Genomic DNA, 25,803 nt, shown 5'->3' with positions numbered 1-25,803 from the left:
TGCTCAAAAAACTGCCAAATCCAAGAGTCACCCCTTAAGCTTTGGCTGATCTAGTTTATAAGGGAAACCGGATCAAAAACCTAAACAAATTGACCCCGTTTATGAGGGAAACCGGGCCAAAAACCGTACAAGCAACACAGTTACAAAAGATGAGGAAAAAGGACGCCTAAGACAAGGCCTGGCCTAGCTAGCAGACCGAAGGACTAACACCACGGGAGACACAAGTATATGTGGGGTGTCGTGGAGGGACTAAGCAAGCAACCTAGCGCACCGCACCAGCGTGCAAATCAAACCTCACGACACAACTCAGGAGCAACCACAACCAACGAGTGATAACACGAACCTTGATTGGGAGCTCCATCACGAGAATCCGGAATGATTAGCAAGTTGGGGAGGCATCTTGCGTCATTGGAGAGCAAAGATGAACCCGAACGACACCAAGGGCACTAGGTTCACCGCACCACAATGGCCACCAAGGGAGGTAGTTGAACATGCACAACAACATGGCCAAAACCAGGGGACACCACCAACATTCCTTCAACAAGCAACACCCACACAACAACCATATTGACCCCAAAGATGACGCCTTCAAGAAGGGCCATGACGCTGGTTGAGCTGCCATCATCTATACAAGAGGACCTGGACTAGGGGTTTCCCCTGGGGTCTCGACATGGAGGGTGCAGACAACAAATACAACGGCGCCCACGGGCGTCGCCGACGGCGGCTCTAGATGGAGCAAGGCTTTCGCCCAAAGTTGATCTGACACACTCTCGAAGACCGGTTGAGTGAGGTAGTTAGCTGATCTGCACCACCACAAAGGACCATGGCCACCCCGCCACTGCACATGGTCAGATTCAAACCACCGCAGGCCGGATCGAAGCGAATCCAACCTGCCCAAGGCGCACACAACCATACCGTAGAAGGTCAGGCCAGCGGTCGGATCACCACTCGCGCCAAATCCGGATCTGACGACCGCACCACTGGAGAAGATGCAACAACCACTAGCTGTTGGAAAACGTAGCATGCAATTTCAAAAAAATTCCTACGCTCAAGCAAGATCTATCTAGGAGATGCATAGCAACGAGAGGATGTCGGTGTCAAAACCGGCAGACCTCGGGTAGGGGGTCCCGAACTGTGCGTCTAAGGCTAATGATAACAGGAGGCGGGGGACACAATGTTTACCCAGGTTCGGGTCCTCTCTATGGAGGTAATACCCTACTTCCTTCTTGATTGATCTTGATGAATATGGTATTACAAGAGTTGATCTACCACGGGATCGTAATGGCTAAACCCTAGAAGCTAGCCTATGATTATGATTGTTGTTCTTGGCCTATGGACTAAACCCTCCGGTTTATATAGACACCGGAGGAGGCTAGGGTTACACAAGGTCGGTTATAGAGAACGAAATCTATATATCCGAATCGCCAAGCTTGCCTTCCACGCAAAGGAGAGTCCCATCCGGACATGGGACGAAGTCTTCTATCTTGTATCTTCATAGCCCAACAGTCCGGCCCATGTATATAGTCCGGCTGTCCGAGGACTCCTTAATCCAGGACTCCCTCAGTAGCCCCTGAACCAGGATTCAATGATGATGAGTCCGGCGCGCAGATTGTCTTCGGCATTGCAAGGTGGGTTCCTTCTCCGAATACTTCAAAGTAGATCTTGAACACAAGAATCGTGCCCGGCTTTGCAAAACAAATTCCATATACCACCGTAGAGAGTACAATATTCCACGAGTCCAATCTGCTGAAAACTTTTTCACAACGTGAAATCACGCCACGGCCCGGTCATTATTCGAATCGTTTTTAGCCTGCCCCTCCGTATTTCAAGGTGCGGTTTCATTGGTATGTCTTGTCAAAGCAGAGATCGTGTCCCCTTATCACGGGATTCTCATCAATACGGGTATGGGTAACCCAACCGTGTCACCTGCATGACGCTTGGGGAGTAAGCAAATTCTAAGGCGAGTGGGGAGGCGCATGACTTTTACTGCCTTTATAAAGGGATAAGGATCCAACTCTTTCACCCACGCCTTCTCTCTGCTTCCCCATCCTCGCGCTCCAGCGCCCAAGCTCTCATCTCTTCCGCATCAAAAAGCACTCCAGCCATGTCCGGATCCAGAGCGCAAGGCAAGTGGATGGCCTCCTCCATCAAGGAGAAGGATATCAAGAAACTCCGGGAGGCCGGGTATCTGGCCAAGGAGATCGCACATCGTCTCCCAGCCGAGGGACAGATCGTCCCCACTACGGAACCCCATGAGAGGGTTTTATTCCTCCCCCATTTTGTTCGTGGGTTGGGATTTCCTCTCCACCCATTCATTCGCGGTCTCATGTACTACTACGGGATATATTTCCATGATCTGTCCCCAAATTCCTTTCTCAACATCTCGACATTCATCGTCGTGTGCGAGGCCTTCCTCCGCATCTCTCCACACTTCGGACTATGGCTAAAGATCTTCAATGTGAAGCCGAAGGTGGTGGGTGGCGAGCACGCCGAGTGCGGAGGCGCCATGGTGAGTAAGATGCCCAACATCAAATGGCCATCAGGTACATTCAACGAGTCCGTCAAAGGGTGGCAACAACAGTGGTTCTACGGTACTGAGCCACGCGGCACCAAATGGGTCGCGACTCCTGAATTTCGATCCGGAGCACCAATGTGGCTCACGTCCTGGCCCGAGAAGGGCCTGGACTGGTCTTTGTCAGACAAGCTGACGATGCTCCAGGCGCTTATCAAGAGCATGGGAGACAAGAATATCAAACTTGTCGATGTGGTCCAGGTGATGTTAGTTCGCCGGATCCTTCCGTGCCAACGCCGGACTTGCAATCTATGGGAGCTCGATCCGGCCAAGCACCAAACCCTGCTGGAGTTCTTCAACACAACGCACGAGGACATCTGGAAGGTGCTATTCAATCCCGGCAAGTCATGGCCGGACTCGGCCAAGGATAGCGGCCATAAATTGGACCGTCCTACAAGTTCGGTAAGTCTTTACATGTTTTCAAGGTGTACCCTTTACTCGCATACTTGAGGGAAACGCCTAATATCTCCCTAATGATTTTCCCAGGACTGGACGAAGAAGGTGGAGCGGATTTACTGTCCGGCCCCGCTGCCCGAAGAACAAGCAGGCCCACTTTTGACGAAGATGCTGGTCCCAGCGCCTTATAAGGCACCGAAGAAGAAGGCCAAGAAGGAGGCCAAGGAGACCAGGGGCAGTCTTCGTCGCAAGGGCACTTCGTACGTGGCATCCGAAGACGCCGAGGCCCACTCCTCCGCCAAAGAAGACGAGGAAGAGGAGGAGGAAGAAGAAGAAAGCCACTCCCCCCCCCCCCCCGCGAGGGGGAGAAAGAAGAGGACGACCTCCACGCGTTTGGAGGCCGAAACATCTAAGAAGGGGAAAGCTTCCCTTCCATATGAATCCACTGCGGCCACTGATAGCAGCTCGGAGTGGGAACCCAGGGTCAAGCCCCTGGCCAAATCGTGAGTGCTAAGAAACCTGGACACATTCATATATCCAGCCTCACTATTGCATAGTATTAATATGTTGAGTCACGCATTTTGTAGCCCGGCCAGATCCAACGTCGAGCGATCCTCATCGAAGGACTCACTGGACCCGGAACGATGGACAGCGGGACTCTCTCGGTGGCCTCCTCTCCCAAGGCCATGGATAACACCGAGGTGTCATCCCAAAGGAACCTCGGCCAGGGAGGGGCTCAGGAGACTGCCCGGGCGGCGCCAGATGATCAAACCTTGGCAGCCGGACATATGGGGGAGCAGACCCCCATGGAAACTGATGGCGGGGCCGTACTAAATTCGGTCCCCAGCCGAACACAATTTCGGAGACCAATACGGCTCCGGAATCAGGCAAGCAACCTTCTTCAAAAGAAGGGGATGCGCCTATTCTGCCGGTGACCTCTGTCCACCCAGAGGCACCAGATACTTTGCTGGAGGTGCTGCAAGGCGCTTCCATTGTTGAAGAGCACCGTACCCTTATGGGTGCGGTGATTGAGAAGATTTAATCCGCGAAAAGCGGGCTCACCGAAGCCTGCACAAGCCTTCTAACAGGCTTTGAGGTAAGCAAATGAATTTAAACATACAAAGAATGTCACAATATAGATAGTAGCCCCTGATACACTGTTTGGTGTTCGAAAAGAAAAACTGGACAGAGGATCAAATAAGTTCTGCAGAAGTCTAACTATGAAATGTCTATGTGAATAAGTAGGTGTCGCTATTGGCTGCAACCTCCCATGCTGCTGAGGTCTCCAGACTAAAGTAGAGTCCAGAGTGGGCCGAGGAAGAGCTCAACCATGTGAAGAAACAACTGGAGGATAACCAAGGTATACGATAACCTTGTTTGCGTGCAATATGAATGAATAATTTAGTTTGTCTAAAAAATGTCATGATAATTATTAGGAGCGGTGACTGAGGTCGAGGCTCTTAAGAAGGCGCCAGCCGAGGCCGAGAAGAAGGCGGCCAAGGAGCAGGCCGCTTGTGAAAAGCACGAGGCCAGGGTCAATGAGGTCAATAAGAGCTCCAGGAAGCCGTGAAGAAGTGCGAGTCCTTGGAGCAGAATATTACGAATAAAGAATCTGAAGTCACCAAGGCTCGTCAATCCACACACGATGCCCGGGTTGAAGCCCAAGGCACCCTCCAGGAAATCCAGGAAGCCAGAAAAATCACGGCGGGTAAGGCCTTTATTATGCAGAGCAAATATGTGAAGAAAAGGTTCCTTTTACTGACCTGAATTCGGAGTTCTCCAGGGGTGTTTGCGGATCTGCCACGCAGTGTGTCCGACGCCGCAGAATTCTACCGAGCCGAAGAGGGGAGCCCTACGGAGAAGATGTTCTGGTCGCAATACCTTGCTCCAGAACACCCGGTGCCCTTTAGCGACCAGCTAAAGCAACTGTTCGATCTGCATAGGGCAGCCGAACAAGCCATGAAGGATTTGATAATACGACTATGGCCTGCCGAAGCTATTCCTAGCAGCTACTTTAGACTCGTGAAGCGGCTGGTCCGTGGCTGCCCTCGGCTTGACGCCATCAAGCGATCGGTCTGTATTGAAGGTGCACAGATGGCCTTCGCCCGCGCCAAGATGCATTGGGCGAAGATGGGCGCCACGAAGCTGATGACCGAAGGACCGCCCGAGGGCAAGGAGCACCGTAAGCCCGAGATATACTATGACAGTGTCATGGAGGGATCCCGTCTTGTGGCGGAGCAATGTGCTAAGGAAATCATATTCCCATGAATACACTCATGTTTATCCTGTCCTGTAATATGAAACAGATCCATTACGTAATATAATGTTTGTTATTTAAAACTTCACCACCCGTGCGGCCGTTTAATTAAATCTGAGAATTGCCAGTCGTCGGCTTCTGCCTCCACGTAGGTAGTACGGGGGTGTTCGGGATAAATCTAAACACTCTTTATCCAAGTTTTTGGTCCTTTAAGGAGGTGTTTAGCGCAACGAACTAGGCAATCAGACTATTCGGCTTTATCATTCTCACTTAGCCATAGGAGTTTGACGGAAAAAAACTTGGGCGTAGCCCCTCATGTTTGGAAGACCGAACTTGGGGCACTATACACGCCTAATCAGATAAAAACCGATTCATCGCATGATGCGGAAAAAATTGCTAAAGATTTGGAACCTCTCAAACATCTGACCAGCTCTTTGATACGTCTCCAAGGTATCTATAATTTTTTATTGTTCCATGCTATTATATTACCCCTTTTGGATGTTTATGGGCTTTATTTTACATATTTATATCATTTTTGGGACTAACCTACTAACCGGAGGCCCAGCCCATATTGCTGGTTTTTTTTTTCCTATTTCACTATTTCGAAGAAAAGGAATATCAAACGGAGTCCAAATGGAATGAAACCTCCAGGAGCGTTATTTTTGGAACAAATCTGATCCGGAGAGCTTGGAGTGCAAGTCAAGAAGCAGCCGAGGCTCCCACGAGATAGGAGGGCGCCCCCCCTGTAGGGCGTGCCCCCCTGTCTCGTGGGCCCCTCGGGCGGCTACCGACGTACTTCTTCCTCCTATATATACCTACGTACCCTGAAAACAGCCAGGGGCACCACGAAACACAATTTCCACCGTCGTAACCTTCTATATCCGCGAGATCCCATCTTGGAGCCTTTGCCGGCACTCTGCCGGAGGGGGAATCGACCATGGAGGGCTTATATATCAACATCCTTGCCCCTCCGATGAGTTGTGAGTAGTTTACCACAGACCTACGGGTCCATACTTATTAGCTAGATGGCTTCTTCTCTCTTTCTAGATCTCAATACAATGTTCTCCCCCTCTCTTGTGGAGATCTATTCGATGTAATATCTTTTTGCGGTGTGTTTGTGGAGATCCGATGAATTGTGGGTTTATGATTAAGTTTATCTATGAATAATATTGGAATCTTCTCTGAATTCTTTTATGTATGATTGAGTTATCTTTGCAAGTCTCTTCGAATTATCAGTTTGGTTTGGCCTACTAGATTGATGTTTCTTCCCATGGGAGAATTGTTTAGCTTTGGGTTCAAGCTTGCGGTGTTCTTACCCAGTGACAGAAAGGGTTGCAGGACACGTATTGTATTGTTGCCATCGAGGATAACAAGATGGGTTTTATATCATATTGCATGTGTTTATCCCTCTACATCATGTCATCTTGCTTAAGGCGTTACTCTGTTCTTATGAACTTAATACTCTAGATGCAAGCAGGAGTCCGTCGATGTGTGGAGTAATAGTAGTAGATGCAGGCAGGAGTCGGTCTACTTGTTATGGACGTGATGCCTATATACATGATCATGCCTAGATAATCTCATAACTATGCGCTTTTCTATCAATTGCTCGACAGTAATTTGTTCACCCACCGTAATACTTATGCTATCTTGAGAGAAGCCACTAGTGAAACCTATGGCCCCTGGGTCTATCTCTTATCATATTTGCTTTCAATCTATCTTTATTTGCATCTTTACTTTTTGCATCTATCTTATAAAATACCAAAAATATATTATTATCTCTTTATTAGATATCACTTTCGCAAGAGGCCATGAAGGGATTGACAACCCCTTTATTGCATTGGTTGCGAGTTCTCAATTTGTTTGTGTAGGTGCGTGGGACTTTTGAGGAGCCTCCTACTGGACTGATACCTTGGTTCTCAAAACTGAGGGAAATACTTATGCTACACTTTGCTGCATCACCCTCTCCTCTTCGAGGAAAACCAATGCAAGCTCAAGACGTAGCAAGAAGGATTTCTGGCGCCGTTGCCTGGGAGGTCTTCGCTCAAGTCAAGACATACCGAGTACCCATCACAAACCCATCTCCCTCGCATTTACATTATTTGCCTCTCGTTTTCCTCTCCCCCACTTCACCCTTGCTGTTTTATTCGCCCTCTCTTTCCCAATCTCCTCCTCTCTTTTTCGCTTGCCGTTTTTCTGTTTGCTTGTGTGTTGGATTACTTGTTGCCATGGCACAAGATAATACCAAGTTGTGTGACTTCTCGAATACCAATAATAATGATTTCCTTAGTACTCCGATTTCTCCTCTTAATGATGTTGAGTCTTGTGAAATCAATGCTGCTTTGCTGAATCTTGTGATGAAAGATCAATTTGTCGGCCTTCCTAGTGAAGATGCCGCTACTCATCTAAACAACTTTGTTGATTTGTGTGATATGCAAAAGAAGAAAGATACGGATAACAATATTGTCAAATTGAAGTTATTTCCGTTTTCACTTAGAGATCGTGCTAAAGTTTGGTTTTCGTCTTTGCCCAAAAATAGTATTGATTCCTGAAACAAGTGCAAAGATGCTTTTATCTCTAAGTATTTTCCTCCCGCTAAGATCATCACTCTTAGGAACGATATTATGAATTTTAAACAACTTGATCATGAGCATGTTGCCCAATCTTGGGAAAGAATGAAATTGATGCTTCGCAATTGCCCCACTCATGGTTTGAATTTATGGATGATCATACAAAATTTTTATGTTGGTTTGAACTTTGCTTCTAGAAATCTCTTAGATTCGGCCGCGGGAGGCACGTTTATGGAAATTACGTTAGGAGATGCTACAAAACTGCTTGATAATATTATGGCTAATTATTCTCAATGGCACACCGAAAGATCTTCTAGTAAAAAAGTGCATGCTATAGAAGAAATCAATGTTTTGAGTGGAAAGATGGATGACCTTATGAAGATGTTTGCTACTAAAAATACTCCTCTTGATCCCAATGATATGCCTTTGTCTTCCTTGATTGAGAATAATAATGAATCTATGGATGTGAATTTTGTTGGTAGGAATAGTTTTGGAAACAATGCTTATAGAGAAAATTTTAATGCTAGACTGTTCCCTAGTAATTCCTCTAATAATTATGGAAATTGCTACAATAATTCTTATGGTAATTTTAATAAGATGCCCTTTGATTTTGAGAATAGTGTGAAAGAATTTATGATTTCTCAAAAGAATTTTAATGCTTTGCTTGAAGAAAAATTGCTCAAAGTTGATGATTTGGCTAGGAACATTGATAGACTTTCGCTTGACGTTGATTCTCTTAAAATTAGATCTTCCCCTCCTAAGCATGATATCAATGAGTCTCTCAAAGTAATGAAAATTTCCATTGACGAGTGCAAGGAAAGAACCGCTAGATTGCGTGCTAAAAAAGAAAGCTTTATAAAAGCGTGTTCTTCTAGTTTTCGTGAAAATAATGATGAGGATCTTAAAGTTATTGATGCGTCTCCTATTATATCTATGTTTTGCAATATGAATTTTGATGATTATGGGACTGATGATGAATCAACTTTGCCTAGAAGGCGTCCCAAAAATTCGGAGTCTTTAGATCTTGATGCTAAATTTGGTAAAAGTGAGATTGGAGAATCCTCAACTTCTAATAATATTAAACCTACTATCTTGGATTTCAAGGAATTTGATTATGATAATTGCTCTTTAAAAGGTTGTATTTCCTTGTTGCAATCCGTTGTTAATTCTCCTCATGCTTATAGTCAAAATAAAGCTTTTACCAAACATATCGTTGATGCCTTGTTGCAATCTTATGATGAAAAACTTAATTTGGAAGTTTCTATACCTAGAAAACTTAATGATGAGTGGGAACCTACTATAAAGATTAGAATTAAAGATTATGAGTGTTTTGCTTTGTGTGATTTGTGTGCTAGTGTTTCCGCGATTCCGAAAACTTTATGTGATATTCTAGGTTTCCATGATCTTGATGATTGCTCTTTAAATTTGCACCTTGCGGATTCCACCATTAAAAAGCCTATGGGAAGGATCAATGATGTTCTTATTGTTGCAAATAGAAATTTGGTGCCCGTAGATTTTATCGTTCTTGATATAGATTGCAATCTTTCTTGCCCTATTATTCTTGGTAGACCTTTCCTTAAAACGATTGGTGCGATTATTGATATGAAGGAAGGGAATATTAGATTCCAATTTCCCTTAAAGAAAGGCATGGAACACTTTACAAGAAAGAAAGTCAAATTACCTTATGAATCTATCATGCGTGCTACTTATGAATCTAGTGCCAAAGATGGCACTCGTTAAATCTATCTTTGCCTAGCTAGGGGCGTTAAACGATAGCGCTAGTTGGGAGGCAACCCAATTTTTCTTTATGTTTTTTGTTTTTGCTCCTGTTTAGAAATAAATCTTGCATCTACTATATGTTTAGATGTGTTTTTATCTTTTAATTAGTGTTTGTGCCAAGTAGAACCTATAGGATAACCTACGATGATAGTTGATTTGATTCTGCTGAAAAACAGAAACTTTGTACGCACGAATATAATTTTGTTAAATCACAGGAACGTGATTTTGCGTTGATTATTTTTTCTTCTGTTCAATATACAAATTGTACAGGACTTCCTATTTTGGTAGGAGTTTTAGAGTTCCAGAAGTTTGCGTTAGTTACAGATTGCTACAGACTGTTCTGTTTTTGACAGATTATGTTTTTCGTGTGTTGTTTGCTTATTTCAATGCATCTATGGCTAGTAATTCAGTCTATGAACCATAAAGAAGTTGTAATACAGTAGGTTTAACACCAAAATAAATAAAGAATGAGTTCATTGCAGTACCTTATGTGGTGGTTTTGTTTTCTTTCACTAACGGAGCTTATAAGATTTCCTGTTGAGTTTTGTGTTGTGAAGTTTTCAAGTTTTGGGTAAAGCTTTCATGGACTATGGAATAAAGGGTGGCAAGAGCCTAAGCTTGGGTATGACCATGGCACCCCAAGATATCCAATAATAGCCAAAAGCCTAAGCTTGGGGATGCCCCGGGAAGGCATCCCCTCTTTCATCTTCGTTCATTGGTAACTTTACTTGGAGCTATATTTTTATTCGCCACATGATATGTGTTTTGCTTGGAGCGTCGTGTATTATATTAGTCTTTGCTTGTTAGTTTACCACAATCATACTTGCTGTACACACCTTTTGGGAGAAGCCTATTTGATTAGAATTTGCTAGAATACACTATGTGCTTCACTTATATCTTTTGAGCTTGATAGTTTTTGCTCTAGTGCTTCACTTATATCTTTTAGAGCACGGTGGTGTCTTAATTTTGAAGAAATTGCTAGTCTCTCATGCTTCACTTATATTATTTTGAGAGTCTTTTAGAACAGCATGGTGTTTGCTATTATCATAAAGTTGGTCCTAGAATGATGAGCATCCAAGTTGGGTATAATAAAAACTATCATAGGAAGTGAATTGGATGCTATGATCAATTTGATACTTGATAATTGTTTTGAGATATGGAGGTAGTGATATTAAAGTCATGCTAGTTGGGTGATTATGAATTTAAAGAATGCTTGTGTTGAAGTTTATGATTCCCGTAGCATGCACGTATGGTGAACCGCTTTGTGATGAAGTTGGAGCACAATTTTATTTATTGATTGTCTTCCTTATGAGTGGCGGTCGGGGACGAGCGATGGTCTTTTCCTACCAATCTATCTCCCTAGGAGCATGCGCGTAGTGCTTTGGTTTTTGATGACTTCTAAATTTTCGCAATAAGTATATGAGTTCTTTTGATTAATGTTGAGTCCATGGATTATACACACCCTTTCACCCTTCCACCATTGCTAGCCTCTCTTGTGCCGCGCAATTTTCGCCAGTACCGTACACCTACCATATTCCTTCCTCAAAACATCCACCATACCTACCTATTATGGCATTTCCATAGCTATTCCGAGATATATTGCCATGCAACTTTCCAACGTTCCGTTCATATGACACACATTACTTTTGTCACATTGCTCCTTGCATGATCATGTAGTTGACATCGAATTTGTGGCAAGGCCACCTTCATAATTTTCATACATGTCGCTCTTGATTCATTGCATATGCCGGTACACCGCCGGAGGCATTCATATAGAGTCATATCTTGTTCTAGCTTTGAGTTGTAAATCCATAAAAGTGTGATGATCTTCATTATTAGAGCATTGTCCTCGTGAGGAAAGAATGATGAAGGCTATGATTCCCCCACAAGTCGGGATGAGACTTCGGACTAACAAAAAGAAAAAAACAGAAAAAAAAGAGAAAGGCCAAAAAGAAAAAAAAGAAGGCCAAAGAAAAAAAAGAGAAAAAGAAAAAGAAAAAGAATATAATGAGAGAAAAAGAGAGAAAAGACAATGCTACTATCTCTTTTTCCACACTTGAGCTTCAAAATAGCACCATGATCTTCATGATAGAGAGTCTCATATGTTGTCACTTTCATATATTAGTGGAAATTTTTCATTATAGAACTTGGCTTGTATATTCCAATGATGGGCTTCCTCAAAGTGCCCTAGGTCTTCGTGAGCAAGCGAGTTGGATGCACACCCACTTAGTTTCTTTTGTTGAGCTTTCATATATTTATAGCTCTAGTGCATCCGTTGCATGGCAATCCCTACTCACTTGCATTGATATATATTAATGGGCATCTCCATAGCCCGTTGATACGCCTAGTTGATGTGAGACTATCTTCTCCTTTTTGTCTTCTCCACAACCACCATTCTATTCCACATATAGTGCTATGTCCATGGCTCACGCTCATGTATTGCGTGAAAGTTGAAAGAGTTTGAGATTATTAAAGTATGAAACAATTGCTTGGCTTGTCATCGGGGGTTGTGCATGGTTAAATACTTTGTGTGATGAAGATAGAGCAACAGCCAGACTATATGATTTTGTAGGGATAACTTTCTTTAGCCATGTTATTTTGAGAAGACATGATTACTTTGATTAGTATGCTTGAAGTATTACTATTTTTATGTTAATATGAACTTTTATTTTGTATTCATTTGGATCTGAACATTCATTCCACAATGAAGAAAATTACATTACGAATTATGCTAGGTAGCATTCCACATAAAAAATTCTCTTTTTTATCATTTACCTACTCGAGGACGAGCAGGAATTAAGCTTGGGGATGCTTGATACGTCTCCAACATATCTATATTTTTTGATTGTTCCATGCTATTATATTACCCCTTTTGGATGTTTATGGGCTTTATTTTACATATTTATATCATTTTTGGGACTAACCTACTAACCGGAGGCCCAACCCATATTGCTGTTTTTTTGCCTATTTCAGTATTTCGAAGAAAAGGAATATCAAATGGAGTCCAAATGGAATGAAACCTTCGGGAGCGTTATTTTTGGAACAAATCTGATCCGGAGAGCTTGGAGTGCAAGTCAATAAGCAGCCGAGGCTCCCACAAGATAGGAGCCCCCCCTGTAGGGCGCGCCCCCTGTCTCGTGGGCCCCTCGGGCGGCCACCGACGTACTTCTTCCTCCTATATATACCTACGTACCCCGAAAACAGCCAGGAGCACCACGAAACACAATTTCCACCTGCATAACCTTCTATATCCACGAGATCCTATCTTGGAGCCTTCGCCGACACTCTGCCGGAGGGGGAATCAACCACGGAGGGCTTCTACATCAACATCCTTGCCCCTCCGATGAGTTGTGAGTAGTTTACCACAGACCTACGGGTCCATAGTTATTAGCTAGATGGCTTCTTCTCTCTTTTTGGATCTCAATACAATGTTCTCCCCCTCTCTTGTGGAGATCTATTCGATGTAATCTCTTTTTGTGGTGTGTTTGTCTAGATCTGATGAATTGTGGGTTTATGATCAAGTTTATCTATGAATAATATTGGTATCTTCTCTGAATTCTTTTATGTATGATTGAGTTATCTTTGCAAGTCTCTTTGAATTATCTGTTTGGTTTGGCCTACTAGATTGATCTTTCTTCCCATGGGAGAATTGTTTAGCTTTGGGTTCAATCTTGCGGTGTTCTTACCCAGTGACAGAAAGGGTTGCAAGACACGTATTGTATTGTTTCCATCGAGGATAACAAGATGGGGCTTATGTCAGATTGCATGTGTTTATCCCTCTACATCATGTCATCTTGCTTAAGGCGTTACTCTGTTCTTATGAACTTAATACTCTAGATGCAGGCAGGAGTCGGTCGATGTGTGGAGTAATAGTAGTAGATGCAGGCAGGAGTCGGTCGATGTGTGGAGTAATAGTAGTAGATGCAGGCAGGAGTCGGTCTACTTGTTATGGACGTGATGCCTATATACATGATCATGCCTAGATAATCTCATAACTATGCGCTTTTCTATCAATTGCTCGACAGTAATTTGTTCACCCACCGTAATACTTATGCTATCTTGAGAGAAGCCACTAGTGAAACCTATGGCCCCCGGGTCTATCTCTTATCATATTTGCTTTCAATCTATCTTTATTTGCATATTTACTTTTTGCATCTATCTTATAAAATACCAAAAATATATTATTATCTCTTTATTAGATCTCACTTTCGCAAGAGGCCGTGAAGGGATTGACAACCCCTTTATTGCGTTGGTTGCGAGTTCTTAGTTTGTTTGTGTAGGTGCGTGGGACTTTTGAGGAGCCTCCTACTAGATTGATACCTTGGTTCTCAAAACCGAGGGAAATACTTACGCTACACTTTGCTGCATCACCCTCTCCTCTTCGAGGAAAACCAACGCAAGCTCAAGACGTAGCACTCTCGCTGCATCATGACAGTCAGTTTTCAGCTTTCTCTACTGAGGTGCTCGTCTGGAAGAACCAGGACACAATCACAGTAGTTCTCCCTTTACTACCCTAGCCGATATAGCGGAACGTAGGGTAGCAAGCACAGGAGCCGGGCAACCCAACTATTGACCCAAGACATGATTCGGAGCTGATGCATATAATGCTACAATTCGGGGAGCCGAACTACCATAAAAGTGTTCGGACTTTCTTGCCGTATTATGGGGCGTAATGAAGCCCCTGGCAAATTAAAGCGTACCAGATTGTACGTGTGCAATTGATTAGAATATCAAAAAAGGAAACATTAAGCAATAAGCTGTTGTTGCAAGAATTGAGCCAGAAACTATGTTTCATTATAATCTGATTAATACGTCAAAGCATGTTTGTACAAGTAGTGCAATAAGCAATATGGCTATTTTGACATGCCATGACCAAGGGCAGGATGTGTGTAGGTTTTAAAATAGGTATAACGATCGTTAGCAAAGACCACCTGAGAATTCCCTTGCACGTCTAAGCTTCTTGCCTTCTTGGTGTATACGTCCCTTGATAGGTCTGATGATCAGGTTATCAAGAAAAGAGCCCTGGGGGAAGAAAGAAACCTGAAAAGAAAAAGAAATAGTGAAAGTATGCGGGTCCAGGAGCGGTTGAACCGTATTGTGGACCCTGGTCTAGCTGTGCCTCAATCTACGCCCATGGTATTTTGAGTGCGTAGTTATGTACGCGCGGTGCAAATGCCGTTGTTTGGTCGAGACTGGGACGGAGGCCGAATTGCTAGTAGAGCTCTTGACGAACTAGACCATCCTGCTGCGGCGTAGTCCGAAGTCGTTTGACAGTGTCCGGGAGCTTGGCCGCTGAATTGCGGTTATGCCTGAGAAGGTCGCTCTGTACTTCTGCTACAAGGGCCGCGGTGTGCTCCTTGGTACGGAGGGAGCGTTCTGTGTTTCCATTGACTGTTATAACACCGCACGGTCCGTGCATCTTGAGCTTGAGGTAAGCGTAGTGCGGCACCACATTGAATCGAGCAAATGCGGTTCGTCCGAGCAGTGCATGATAGCCACTACGGAAGGGGACGATGTCGAAGATCAGTTCTTCACTTTGGAAATTATCCGGGGATCCGAAGACCACTTCTAGTGTGATTGAGCCTGTACAGCAGGCCTCTACACCTGATATGACACCTTTAAAGGTGGTTTTTGTGGGCTTGATCCTTGAAGGATCGATACCCGTCTTGCACACTGTATCCTGATAGAGCAGGTTCAGGCTGCTTCCACCGTCCATGAGGACTCGTGTAAGGTGGAATCCATCAATGATTGGGTGGAGCACCAGTGCGGCTGAACCGCCGTGACTTGCCGTTGATGTCCGGTCACTTTTGTCTATTGCGTCGGGGCTTGCCGTTGTTATCTCTGGCTTCAGAAGTGCCATGTTTACTTGAGTTGTTGTTGCTACGAGCTAGCTAGCTATCTTCGCCCACACAAAAGCTGGTCATAAGCGTTGTAAGGGCTTCCATGGACTTCGGCTTTTCTTGGCCGAGGTGTCGGGCAAGCCATTCGTCACGGATGTTGTGCTTAAAGGCCGCTAGGGCTTTGGCATCCGAACAATTGACGATCTGGTTCTTTTTAGTTAAGAACCGAGTCTAGAATTTCCTGGCTGACTCTCCGGGCTGTTGGATTATATGACTTAAGTCGTCGGCATACGGAGGTCGGACATAGGTACCTTGGAAGTTGTCAAGGAAGGCATCTTCCAGGTTCTCCCAACTGCCAATAGAGTTTTCGGGCAGACTATTCAATCAGTGCCAAGCTGGTCCCTTGAGTTTTAGCAGGAGATACTTGATGGTGTGGAGATCATCACCGCGGGCCATATGAATATGGAGAAGAAAGTCCTCAATCCATACCGCGGGATCTGTTGTCCCATCATATGATTCAATGTTTACGAGTTTAAACCCTTCTGGGAACTAATGTTCCATTACTTCATTAGTGAAGCATAGGGGGTGTGCAGCGTCTCTATGTCGGGCCACGTTGCGACGCAGCTCGGATGGAGCTGGTCTGTGGAATTCGGCCCGGACAGGTTTGTATTTGTCATATCCGGCAAGATGGCCATCATCGCGCATTGGGGCGCACCCCCGTGACCCGTAGATTGATCTGGTCTGGCCTGCTCTCTTTTCCATGTCGTACCGCAGGTCATGTGTGTATCCCTGAACTGTTGTGTTTCTGTTTTTTCGGCGAGGTGGTGCGAGCTGGTTTTCGGACTGAGTTTCCACTTTATGCCAGCCACGGGTTGGTCGGTCAGCCGTATTATACGCTGGTAGGACGGGCTCCAGCGCCTCATCATCGAATTGAGGTAGCAATTTGCGCTTCGGGTAACTTTTAGTTGGGCGTTCGAGGCCGTATTCCTCGGCTGCCAGGACCTCTGTCCATCTGTGGTTGAGCAGATCTTGATCAGCTTGAAGCTGCCGCTGCTTTTTCTTCAAGCTCTTTGCAGTGGCTATTAGCCGGTGCTTAAAGCGTTCTTGTTCGACGGGTTCCTCAGGCACGATGAATTCTTCGTCATCGAGGCTCACCTCATCCTCGGAGAGTGGCATGTAATTGCTGTCCTCGAATCTTCATTCATGGCCTGTTCGTCAAGGCTAGCTAGCCCGTCTTCCCGTTTGGCATGTTCGGAAGTTGGCTCAACGGGATCTTCATTGTCTTTGACATCGTCCGAAGTGTTATTTTCTCTTGTGCCGGTATCGTTGTTTTTTCCATGGCGTGCTTTAGAGCGGCGCCGCTGACGTCGGTGCTTTGGCTGCTTCTCAGGAGGCTTATCCTCAACTGGATCTTTTTTGTCATCGCCATTGTTTTCTTTGGGTGTATCCGCCATGTATATGTCATATGAGGAGGTGGCTGTCCAGCGCCCTGTAGGCGGTGGTTCCTGTTCCTCTCCGGCATCGTCGTCCATACCGTCGATGTCTTCAGAGTCAAAATCAAGCATGTCGGTTAAGTCGTCGACAGTGGCTATCAAGTGGGTGGTGGGTGGGAAACGAAGTTCTTTGTCGTCCGCTTCCCACTGGAGCCAGACATAGTTCGGCCGAGAATCTCCTGACAAGGAGAGGGATTTTAATGAGTTTAACACATTACCTAGAGGTGAGTGTTGGAAGATGTCCGCGGAGCTGAACTCCAAGATCGGTGCCCAGTCAGGTTCGATGGACGTGGATGCACGCGGTCCGGAACCTATAGCCGGAGATAACTCCGAGGTTCCAGTGACACCGGCCCAACTTGATGTTGGGTCTGTGTGTGGCTCGAGCGCCGCTGAGTCCACAACTTCCGAGGCAGGGTTAGGCTTCCCGTCTTTGGACGACGTGATCTGTTCCAGATCTAGGGCCAGAGCGGTTACATGCTCTATCTCCTGAGTGTTGCCAGGTGACAGATTTAGGTCTTGTTCATTGTGGTGGCAGGGGGCAGCCGTCAGGGGCTCGAATCCGTCGAAGATCAAATCTCCACGGATATTGGCCACAAAATTCAGGCTTCCAAATCTGACCTGATGGCCAGGGGTGTAGCTATCGGTCTGCTCTAGATGGCCAAGCGAGTTAGCCCGTAGTGCGAAGCCACCGAATACGAAGATCTGTCCGGGGAGGAAGATCTCCCCCTGGACTGCGTCGTTGTAGATGATTGATGGAGCCATCAAGCCTTCTGGTGACGACGCAGTGGAACTCTCAATGAAAGCACCAATGCCGGTGTCAAAACCGGCGGATCTCGGGTAGGGGGTCCCGAACTATGTGTCTAAGGCTAATGGTAACAGGAGGCGGGGGACACAATGTTTACCCAGGTTCGGGCCCTCTCTATGGAGGTAATACCTGATAACCCACAAGTATAGGGGATCGCAACAGCTTTCGATGATAAAGTATTCAACCCAAATTTATTGATTCGACACAAAGGGAGCCAAAGAATATTCTGGAGTATTAGCAGTTGAGTTGTCAATTCAACCACACATGGATAACTTAGTATCTGCAACAAAGTATTTAGTAGCAAAAGTGGTATGATAATAATGGTAACGGTAACAAAAGTAAAGATAAATCTTTTTAGGTTTCTGTAGTAGTTGTAACAGTAGCAACGGAAAAGTAAATAAGCGAAGAACAATATATGAAAAGCTCGTAGGCAATGGATCAGTGATGGATAATTATGCCGGATGCGATTCCTCATGCAATAGTTATAACATAGGGTGATATAGAACTAGCTCCAATTCATCAATGTAATGTAGGCATGTATTCCGTAAATAGTCATACGTGCTTATAGAAAAGAACTTGCATGACATCTTTTGTCCTACCCTCCCGTTGCAGCGGGGTCCTTTCAGAAACTAAGGGATATTAAGGCCTCCTTTTAATAGAGAACCGGACCAAAGCATTAACACATAGTGAATACATGAACTCCTCAAACTACGGTCATCACCGAGAAGTATCCCAATTATTGTCACTTCGGGGTTGTCGGATCATAACACATAATAGGCGACTATAGACTTGCAAGATAGGATCAAGAACACACATATATTCATGAAAACATAATAGGTTCAGATCTGAAATCATGGCACTCGGGCCCTAGTGACAAGCATTAAGTATAGCAAAGTCATAGCAACATCAATCTCAGAACATAGTGGATACTAGGGATCAAACCCTAACAAAACTAACTTGATTACATGGTAAATCTCATCCAACCCATCATCGTCCAGCAAGCCTACAATGGAATTACTCACGCACGACGGTGAGCATCATGAAATTGGTGATGGAGGATGGTTGATGATGACGACGGCGACGAATCCCCCTCTCCGGAGCCCCTAACGGACTCCAGATCAGCCCCCCCGAGAGAGATTAGGGCTTGGCGGCGGCTCCGTGTCGTAAAACGCAATGAAACTTTCTCTCCGATTTTTTTCTCCCCGAGACGGAATATATGGAGTTGGAGTTGAGGTCGGTGGAGGTCCAGGGGGCCCACGAGATAGGAGGCCGCGCCCTAGGGGGGGGGGGCTATCTCGTGGACAGGCTATGGGCCCCCTGGCATTAATTCTTTCGCCAAAAATTCATATTAATTCCAAAAAGTGCCTCCGTGGATTTCTAGGACATTCTGAGAACTTTTCTTTTCTACACATAAAACAACATCATGGTAGTTCTGCTGAAAACAATGTCAGTCCGGGTTAGTTTCATTCAAATCATGCAAGTTAGAGTCCAAAACAAGGGCAAAAGTGTTTGGAAAAGTAGATACGTTGGAGACGTATCAACTCCCCCAAGCTTAAACCTTTGCTTGTCCTCAAGCAATTCAGTTGATAAACTGAAAGTGATAAAGAAAAACTTTACAAACTCTGTTTGCTCTTGTTGTTGTAAACATGAAAAGCCAGCATTCAAGTTTCAGCAAATATTATGAACTAACCATACTCACAATAACACTTAGTTCTCACAATCACTCATATCAATAGCATAATCAGCTAGCAAGCCATAATAATAAAACTTGGATGATAACACTTTCTCAAAATAATTATAACATGATATAACAAAAAGGTATCTCGCTAGCCCTTTCTGAGACCGCAAAACATAAATGCAGAGCACCTTTAAAGATCAAGGACTGACTAAACATTGTAAGTCATGATAAAAAAGATCCAGTCAAGTCATACCCAGTATAAATCAATAATAATGAACGCAAATGACAGTGTGCTCTCCAGCGGGTGCTTTTAATAAGAAGGGTGATGACTCAACATAAAAGTAAATAGATAGGCCCTTCGCAGAGGGAAGCAGGGATTTGTAGAGGTGCCAGAGCTCGTTTTTAAAATAGAGATTGAATAACATTTTGAGCGGCATACTTTCGCTGTCAACGCAAAAACTATGAGATGGCTGTATCTTCCATACTACATGCATTATAGGTAGTTCCCAAACAGAATGGTAAAGGTTTATACTCCCCCAACCACCAACAAGCATCAATCCATGGCTTGCTCGAAACAACGAGTGCCTCCAACATACAACAGCCCTAGGGGAGTTTTGTTTAATTATTTTGATTTGATTTGATCTTTTTGGATCATGGGACTGGGCATCCCGGTTACCGTCCCTTTCTCGTGAATGAGGAGCGGAGTCCACTCCTCGTGAGAATAACCCACCTAGCATGGAAGATATAGGCAGCCCTAGTTGTAACATGAGCTGCTTGAGCATACAAAACATAATTTCATTTGAAGGTTTGGAGTTTGGCACATAAAAATTTACTTGGAATGGCAGGTAAATACCGCATATAGGTAGGTATAGTGGACTCATATGGAACAACTTTGGGGTTTAAGGAGTTTGGATGCACAAGCAGTATTCCTGCTTAGTACAGGTGAAGGCTAGCAAAAGACTTGGAAACGACCAACTGAGAGAGCGACACCAGTCGTAAACATGCATTAAAATTAATTCACACCGAGTACAAGCATGAGTAGGATATAATCCACCATGAACATAAATATCATGAAGGCTATGTTGATTCGATTCAACTACATGCGTGAACATGTGGCAAGCCGAGTCACTCAATTCATTCAAAGGAGGATACCATCCCATCATACCACATCATAATCATTCTAATAGCATGTTGGCACGCAAGGTAAACCATTATAACTCATAGCTAATCAAGCATGGCACAAGCAACTATAATCTCTATATGTCATTGCAAATATGTTTACTTCATAATAGCTGACTCAGGAATGATGAATCATCATATTTACAAAAACAAGAGAGGTCGAGTTCATACCATCTTTTCTCATCCCAATCAGTCCATCATATATCGTCATTATTGCCTTTCACTCGCACGACCGAACAATGTGTATAATAATAAGAGTGCACGTGCATTGGACTAAGCTGGAATCTGCAAGCATTCAACTCAAGAGAGAGAAGACAAGTAATATGGGCTCTGAATTAAATAAACAATCACGCATATAAGAGCCACTAAGCATTTTCAATATGGTCTTCTCGACCCCCAAAGGAAAGAAAAGAAAATAAAACTATTTACACGGGAAAGCTCCCAACAGGTAAAAGAAGAACGAGAAATCTTTCTGGGTTTTCATTTAATTCCTACTATAGGCAAGGAAATTAAACTAACTAATATTTTTGGTTTTTCTTAAGGTTTATCAAACACACAAGAAGAAAACTAGAAAAAGAAATTTAAACTAGCATGGATAATACAATGAAAGAGTATGAGCACCGACGACTAGTGTGTGAACATGAATGTAAAGTCGGTGAGAAATACGTACCCCCCAAGCTTAGGCTTTTGGCATAAGTTGGTCTAGTACCAAGGACCACCTGGCTGATATCCATAAGTGAAACTGGGGTAGTACTGAGATGAAGAGGCGACCGCCTCCTGAGCAGTAGCGTGTTGGCGAGCTGCCTCCATTCTCCTCTCATATTCAGCTGCTTCTTCCCTGATGACAACATATCTTCCTTTTGCCTGATAATCAAAAAGGTAGGGAGCAGGAAGAGTAATAGGGACGACGTTGCGTCTGTCATAGATTAGTCGATAATGGAGGAATTGTTCATTCCTCTCAAGAAAATGATGATCAAACATAGCTTCTTTATCCAAATAAACATGAGGTACAATCATATCTCCCTCTCGTGGAGCTATATTAAGAAAATTAGCCACACGGGTTGCATAAATTCCTCCAAAGAAATCTCCCCTTTTACTATTATTCTGCAACCTATGTGCAACTATTGCCCCCAAGTTATAACCTTTATAACCTGACACAACACTCTTGAGGACAAAAAGATAAGGGGCACACATGTGACATACCTCGTCCTTACCGTTAATGCATCTACCAATAAAGAGAGCAAAGTAATGTATAGCAAGAAATTGAATGCTCCCTATGGTAGCTTGTGCTACGTCCCTAGATTCTCCCACAGTAATACTAGCAAGAAAATCTCTAAATTCAGATTTGCGAGGATCACTGATATTACCCCACTAAGGGAGTTTGCAAGCAGTTGTGAAATCCTCTAAATCCATGGTATAAGATGTATCATAAATATCAAACATGACACTAGGAGAATTACGCACAGAAATATATCCGAACCTCCGCACAAAGGAATCGGTCAATTGATAATAATGAGGACACTTATCTTGTAAGAAGTCCTCCAGCTCGGCATTACGCACATACGCGTCAAATTCTTCCTTGAAGCCTACTTCGACCATAAAATCATCGGATGGCCACTCACAAGCCCGTACATTTGCTTCCCTTGGCAAATTAACATCTTGTTCACGTATAGCAATTCTTGGCCCTTTCTTTGCTGAGCGGCCTGCTCGGTACATTCTTCTAAGCATATTTCTTTTTTTTGATTTTTTTGAAATTTTAATAACTTCAAAATAAAAGTGGATAAAACTAAACAAGATTGATAGCAACTACTCCAAGTGCCTAGAGCCTATATCATGCATTGGAATTGCTTGGGACCTCAAAAATTTAACATGCAAGCTCAAGAACATGGTCACCTAAGCAGCAAAAATTTGCAATGAATAAAGCACTAGAACAAAAACTAATTGGACCAATGGAGGAGTCACATACCAAGCAACAATCTCCGAAAGCAGTTTTGTGAATGGAGCTTTATTTGAGCTAAGAGATCGAAAATCGCAGCAAAACGAGCTAGAACTCGTGCTTGAGCTGGATGGGGATTTTTTTGGATAGAAAATGAAGTGTGTGGGTGCTGGCATAAGTGGAGGGGAGCCACCAGGGGCCCACGAGACAGGGGGCGCGCCCTACAGGGGGGCGCACCCTCCTCTCTCGTGGACTGGTGCTTGCCCATCCTGCAGTGTTTTCAGTGCCTAAAATCCTCAAATATTCCAGAAAAAATCATACTAAATTTGTAGGGCATTTGGAGAACTTTTATTTTCGGACTATTTCTAATGCACGGATAAATCAGGAAATAGACGGATAATACTATTTTTGCTTTATTTATTCTAAATAATAGAAAGTAAAAGGAGGATATGGAAGGTTGTGCCTTCTAGTTTCATCCATCTCGTGATCATCAAAATGAACCCGCTAACAAGGTTGATCAAGTCTTGTTAACAAACTCATTCCGAATAACACGGAACCGGAGAAATTTCGAATAACACTAAGTTACCTCAACGGGGATATGAAAATCCCCAACAATAAGAATATCATACTTTTTCTTGACAGTAGGGAGAGGAAATTCAAAACCTCCAAAAATGATAGTTGGAACTTTTTCAATAGAATTGATGCTATGAACTTGAGATTGTTTCCTCAGAAAGTGTACCGTATGCTCATTACCATTAACATGAAAAGTGACATTGCCTTTGTTGCAATCAATAACAGCCCCTGCAGTATTAAGAAAAGGTCTACCAAGGATAATAGACATACTATCGTCCTCGGGAATATCAAGAATAACAAAGTCCGTTAAGATAGTGACATTTGCAACCACAACAAGCACATCCTCACAAATACCAACATGTATAGCAGTTGATTTATCGGCCATTTGCAAAGAAATTTCAGTAGGTGTCAACTTATTCAATTCAAGTCTATGATATAAAGAGAGAGGCATAACACTAACACCGGCTCCAAGATCACATAAAGCAGTTCTAACATAATTTATTTTAGTGGAGCATGGTATAGTTGGAACACCCGGATCTCCAAGTTTCTTTGGTATTCCACCCTTAAAAGTGTAATTAGCAAGCATGGTGAAAATTTCAGCTTCCGGGTATCTTTCTTTTATTTGTAATGATATCCTTCATATACTTAGCATAAGGATTTACTTTAAGCATATCAGTTAAGCGCATACGTAAGAAAATAGGTCTAATCATTTCAGCAAAGTGCTCAAAATCCTCATCATCCTTTGACTTGGATGGTTTAGGAGGAAAGGGCATGGGTTTCTGAACCCATGGTTCTCTTTCTTTACCGTGCTTCCTAGCAACAAAATCTCTCTTATCATAACGTTGATTCTTTGATTGTGGGTTATCAAGATCAACAACAGGTTCAGTCTCTACATCATTATCTTTGCTAGGTTGAGCATCAACATGAACATTATCATTAACATTATCACTAGGTTCATGTTCATCACCTGATTGTGTTTCAGCATCAGAAATAGAAATATCATTGGGATTCTCAGGTGTTTCTACAGTAGGTTCACTAGAAGCATGCAAAGTCCTATCATGTTTCTTCTTCTTATTTTTAGAAGAACTAGGTGCCTCTAGATTATTTCTCTGAGAATCTTGCTCGATTCTCTTAGGGTGGCCTTCAGGATACAAAGGTTCCTGAGTCATTCTACCAGTTCTAGTAGCCACTCTAACGGCAAAGTCATTTTTATTATTTAACTCATCAAGCAGATCATTTTGAGCTTTGAGTACTTGCTCAGCTTGAGTAGCAACCATAGAAGCATATTTGCTAACGCGGTGAAGTTCATCTTTAACTCTAGCCAGATTATCACCTACGCGTCCTATCTCGAAAGCATTATTCTTTAACTCTCTACCAACATAAGCATTAAAACTTTCTTGTCTAGCCATAAAGTCATCAAATTCATCTAAGCATGGGCTATGAAATTTGGCATTTCAACTTTATCATATCTATAGAGAGAATTTACCTTTACTACCTATGTCGGGTTATCAAGACAATGTGGTTCTTCAGGCGGTAAATTAAGACCATGTATTTCTTCAATAAGAGGTAAATTATTAACATCTTCAGCTTTAATACCTTTTTATTTCATTGACTTCTTTGCCTCTTGCATATCTTCAGGACTGAGAAATAAAACACCTCTCTTCTTCGGAGTGGGTTTAGGAATAGGCTCATGAGTTGGCTCAATTGGTTTATGAATTGCCTTAGGAATTGGCTCAAGAAGAGTCCAATTATTTTCATTAGTCAACATATTATTCAATAATATTTAAGCTTCGTCGACTGTTCTTTCCCTGAAAACACAACCAGTACAACTATCCAAGTAGTACTTGGAAGCATCGGTTAGTCCATTATAAAAGATATCAAGTATTTCATTTTTCTTAAGAGGATGATCGGGCAAAGCATTAAGTAACCAGAGAAGCCTCCCCCAAGCTTGTGGGAGACTCTCTTCTTTAATTTGCACAAAATTATATATTTCCCGCAAGGCAGCTTGTTTCTTATGAGCAGGGAAATATTTAGCAGAGAAGTAATAAATCATATCCTGGGGACTACGCACACAACCAGGAGCAAGAGAATTATACCAAGTATTAGCATCACCCTTTAATGAGAATGGAAATATCTTAAGGATATATAAATAGCGAGACTTCTCATCATGAGTAAATAGGGTGGCTATATCATTCAACTTGGTAAGATGTGCCACAACAGTTTCAGATTCAAGGCCATAAAATGATCAGATTCAACTAAGTAATAATCTCAGGATCAACAGAGAATTCATAATCCTTATTAGTAACACAGATAGGTGAAGTAGCAAAAGTAGGATTGGGTTTCATTCTAGCATTAAGAGACTGCTGCTTCCATTTAGCTAATAATTTCTTAAGATTAGATCTATCATTGCAAGCAAGAATTTCCATAGCAGCTTCTTCATTCATAACATAACCCTTAGGAACAACAAGTAATACATAATCATTGGGAGAACGTTCATCATCACAATCATCAATAATAGGTTCTTCAATATTTTCATTCCCCCTAACTCTAGCAAGTTATTCATCAAGAAATTCACCTAATGGCAATGAAGTATCACGCACAGAAGTAGTTTCATCATGCATAGTAGAAGTGGCATCATCAATAACATGCGACATATCAGAATTCATAGCAGTAGCAGGTTTAGGTGTCGCAAGCCTACCAATAACGGAAGGAGAATCTAGTGCAGAGC

Source organism: Triticum dicoccoides, chromosome 3B, assembly GCF_002162155.2.
Source record: "Triticum dicoccoides isolate Atlit2015 ecotype Zavitan chromosome 3B, WEW_v2.0, whole genome shotgun sequence".
NCBI classification, from domain to species: domain Eukaryota; kingdom Viridiplantae; phylum Streptophyta; class Magnoliopsida; order Poales; family Poaceae; genus Triticum; species Triticum dicoccoides.
This window is presented reverse-complemented; position numbering follows the sequence as displayed.